The 4,475-nt window shown below is 35.3% G+C and overlaps 1 pseudogene; it reads left to right on the forward strand.

The window, feature by feature from the left end:
* Window positions 1-2,137, forward strand: part of LOC107672598 (acetyl-CoA carboxylase 2-like) — a 29,619-nt pseudogene extending 27,482 nt beyond the window's left edge.
* Window positions 2,138-4,475: the final 2,338 nt, after the last annotated feature.

Raw genomic sequence — 4,475 nt, forward strand, 5'->3', positions numbered from 1 at the left:
ATGACGTATTGACACAAATTTCAAATGATTTTCAACGGTCGCTTTGTCGCATCCAGTGTACTAGATGGACTTTAGTTGTTGCGGCGCAGACACGGTGTTACTCACCTATCGAGAAGAAACAAAGCAACCTCGGCTTCCGATCGCATGCCTTCCGCTCCTTGACTTCTCTCCAGCGCTGGAGAGCTGATCCGATATTTACACGGGTCCTACTACTTGCCTTATTGCCTTAAGCCTTCTTTTGTTCTGCAGACGTTTTCCTCTTTTGTTTTTTATCCGCCATCTCTCGTCATGTGCACTGAATGCTCTCTCCTCCACATCATGAGTAGACACACCCCTTACTGCTGATTGGCTACAAGTTTGTTTTGCTAGTCGGCCCGAATCAGTTTTCTAAAGCGTTTTTGAAAAATCGCTTACCCCACCTTTAATCTCACTTGAACACAATTTCCTCACTGGCCCAGGGAATCTTTACCTGTGACAAATGGTTTACTGTTGTACTCCATGTAGGCAACCCAGTTACCAAGCCAGGAGCGTAAAGACTTGGAGGCCAAACTGAAGTCTAGAGAGGAGTTCCTTCTTCCCATCTACCACCAGGTGGCGGTGCAGTTTGTGGACCTTCATGACACTCCAGGAAGAATGCAGGAAAAGGGTGTCATCACGGTATAAGAAAAACTAACTTTTAGGCACATAAGGCTCCATATGTCACCTTTTATGAAGAGATTTTTTTTCCATAGCTGTGGATCATATCAAAGACACATGCAAGAAATCTACTGGTTTTAAATCTGAGTGGCCATTCTGCTTTTTCACTTAATCAAAATTTCCCAGGACATCCTGGACTGGAAGAACGCTAGGTCATTCTTTTACTGGCGTCTGCGGCGACTGCTGTTGGAGGAGGTGATGAAGGGGGAGATCATGCAGGCCAACCAAGATCTGAGCAACGGACACATACAGTCCATGTTACGCCGCTGGTTTGTGGAGACAGAAGGGACTGTAAAAGTAAGGAAACTTAAAGGGGTCATATGATGCGATTTCAATTTTTACTTTCTCTTTGGAGTGTTACAAGCTCTTGGTGCATAAAGAAGATCTGTAAAGTTGCAAAGACTAAAGTCTCAAATCCAAAGAGATATTCTTTATAAAAGTTAAGAGTCAGCCACTCCTACCTAAAGCAGCTCGTTCTAACACGCCCCCACATATCTATGTCACGATGTGGGAAGATTTGCATAACGCCACCCAAATGTTCACGCAAAGAAAGAAGGCCTAACTTTTATTCTCGCTGTAGTATTGTTGTTGCTTTTTCAGACCGATGAGCTTTGTAAAAATCGACGCGTTTCAGAAAGGCGGGGCATAGAGTAATGTACAGTATGTGGAAAATAATGTGTTTTTTGAACCTTAAACCGCATAAACACATTTCATTACACCAAACACACAAAATAATGTTCTTTTTAGCAACATCATATGACCCCTTTAATTCATGTATGATGGGAAACAAAAATGTGAAGATTTCCATTTTTTTTCTCTGACTGAAGTCAATAATCATTAATAAGACACAAATTCAGACAATCGTCAAGCTTAGGGTCTAAAACAATTTGCCAAGAAGAAAACAACAGTTATTTTAAGAAAAGAAAACTATTAAAAGTAGTTTCTAGTGAAGCTGAAATAAAATATAAATATGTTGCCTTGGATACTAACAGAAATAAATAAGTTTAAGTATTACAATTTCTAAAACTTTTACATTTTAAAATCAAACTTACATTTTTATTTATATGAAAACGGAAAATATACAAATAAAAGTTAATGCAAAATATTAATAAATACTGTAATAAATAGTACTAAAATAACACTGGTGGACAGTCTAGTCAAGCTTTCCTAACTCTTAACCAAATTAAGCTAACTCTAACTTAAACTGTATCTTCATCACCTGAACTACTAGTATCTGCAAACTTGATAATGAAAAAGATGGTATTTATTCCATGTAAGGTAATCGTTTGATATCTTTCAGGCATATCTATGGGACAATAACAAAGTGGTGGTAGAGTGGCTGGAAAACCATCTGTCACAGCAGGATGGAACACGTTCTGTCATCAGAGAGAACATTAAATGCTTAAAGAGGGACTATGCTCTCAAACACATTCGCAGGTAATTCACAGTAATACTGGAAAATATTACTACAATTTAAAAGAGCTTTTTAGCATTTTAAAATGTATTTTGTTCCTGTGATGAAATAAATCAAAGCTGAATTTCAGCAGGTTCTGTATTACTCCAGTGTCACATTATCAATGTTTCAGACAGTTGTGGTGCATATTATTTGTGATAAATTGTGAAACATTTTTAGGATTCTTTGATGAACAGAAAGTTTAACCGCATTTATTTAAAATGTAATAGTTTTTATAACAATGTCACTTTTGATCAATTTAATGTGTCACTGCAGAATAAAAGAATAAAAGTTTTTTAAAAATCCCGAAATTACCCCCAACGTCTGAGCAGTAGTGAAAAAGAAAATAAGGACCGCTTTGGTCAGTTCTTTGGATCAACACATTGGTCAGTAGCCTTAAACGCACCATTTTAAATCTCAGCAATCGTATAGTCCACCTGTTCATCTTAGTGCACAGTTACTGTTGGTTTGAATCACAGTGACTGTGTTAGGATGAACATTTTTCACATGAGCACCAGAGCATTTCCTTAAACTCACTCTCAAGAGAGGGAAACCAGTATATAGTGTTTATCTGTTCACATTTGTGCCTTTGTGTCCTTTTTATGGAGATAACTGACTGATGAATGTACAATAAGAGGACAAGACTGAATATTAGATGATTTTAGGGAATCACCGATGCTTGGAGAGCACATTCATGCTGTGTAGCATTCCTCAGGAATATATGCAACATTAATTAAGCAGAACGAACTATTAAATCTCTATTATTAGAGTGAAGTAACAGTATTCCACCTAAATAATCACTATGTAGTTATCAGGGTAATTCTTGATAATAACGTTCATTTCTGATAACATACAGTAGTTATGAACAAACATTGCATTGCAATATACTGCAATGCTTAGAGAATTGTTAATGTACAATCAATTTGTCATGAAACTTTGATTCGTTTATCTGTTCATATTGAATGTACATGAACTAATCTGCTTAGTGTTAAATATATTACATAATAATGAAAGTTGTTATAAAAGTGTTATCTATATCAGGGCCACTGTATATTTTAATGGCTTGAATTTCGGTTGTTTGTATAGTTTATTTCACATGACTGCAGGTAATTCTTCTGTTCATATGAATACAGCCATACAGTATGTGCTGGTTCTATGAATGGATAAATGTGTGTACCTACTGGTGCTGTACTGTACTCAACAGTTAATTCTGACTAAAGAAGACTTCTTGATCAGATGTAATGCCTTTAATCGATTTTTTGTGTTTAGAACTTATACTGTAATCAGATTAATACTAGAGCCGAAGCGCTAGTCTAAGTGCCTGATTTTATTGACTGTTTATCAGGATGTTTTAAAATGAAATTCATAATTATGCATTAAATAATGTACATTTTCATCAGGGTGGAGCTGTGGTCATTTTACCAATTCATAATTATCTTAATCTTAGAAATACAGATGGGTCAACATTTTGTTCAGTTGTGTATATACAGTATTTGCTTTGTTTTTGACATATTATTCTAGCCACACTATTTGTAAGGTGGCATTTAATATATGTAATATCACTAATATTACATCAATTAAATGCCACCCTGCAATGCGTACTGTATGTTTGTCATGTATATGCAGCTGAAAATTAAGCCATTAAGAATTAAAAACAAATGAAATGAATACATATTTCAATCCGAATGCGAAATTTTATTGCTTGCATTTGAAATATTTAGATATGTACAATAAAAAATGATTAATGTCACCATTTCAGCTCTTTTCATAAATATAAATAATAAACAAACATTAAAGAGCAGATGGAGTGTCTATCACAGTACAACAAAAGACACACAACTACAGTTACAAGGCTTAACAGTTACATGGACAAAATGAAAAGAAAAGTTCATTTTATGGTACAGAAAAAAGCTTGGCAACACCCAAAATCATAATTCCCATAATTTGATCTTTGTTCCTTGTGTTATATTGAAGTGTTGTGTTAACTCGCAATTTGCATTGGGTGTAAAATGATAACAGCACTAGTTCATTTGATTATGTTTGGCCACAATGCCAGTATTACGATCTGCACTGGACTGTGCTGTTTTAGGAAATCTTTAAACCCCTTATGGGGTTACACTTTCTCACCATGTAAATTCTCTAAAAAAAACATAATTGCTGATTTGGTCCCTTCAAACCCAATGCATTCAATGCAATTAATATAGTCAATGCAAATGATACCTTTGAATATTGTGACGTCACCATAAATGCTACTCATTTTAGTTAAGAATATCGTTTTGTTGTCTTTCTGATGTTGCAATTATTTAGCAAAATTTTTTGGCTGCCT

This window comes from Sinocyclocheilus anshuiensis, unplaced genomic scaffold, assembly GCF_001515605.1.
Source record: "Sinocyclocheilus anshuiensis isolate Anshui unplaced genomic scaffold, SAMN03320099.WGS_v1.1 scaffold100, whole genome shotgun sequence".
NCBI classification, from domain to species: Eukaryota; Metazoa; Chordata; class Actinopteri; order Cypriniformes; family Cyprinidae; genus Sinocyclocheilus; species Sinocyclocheilus anshuiensis.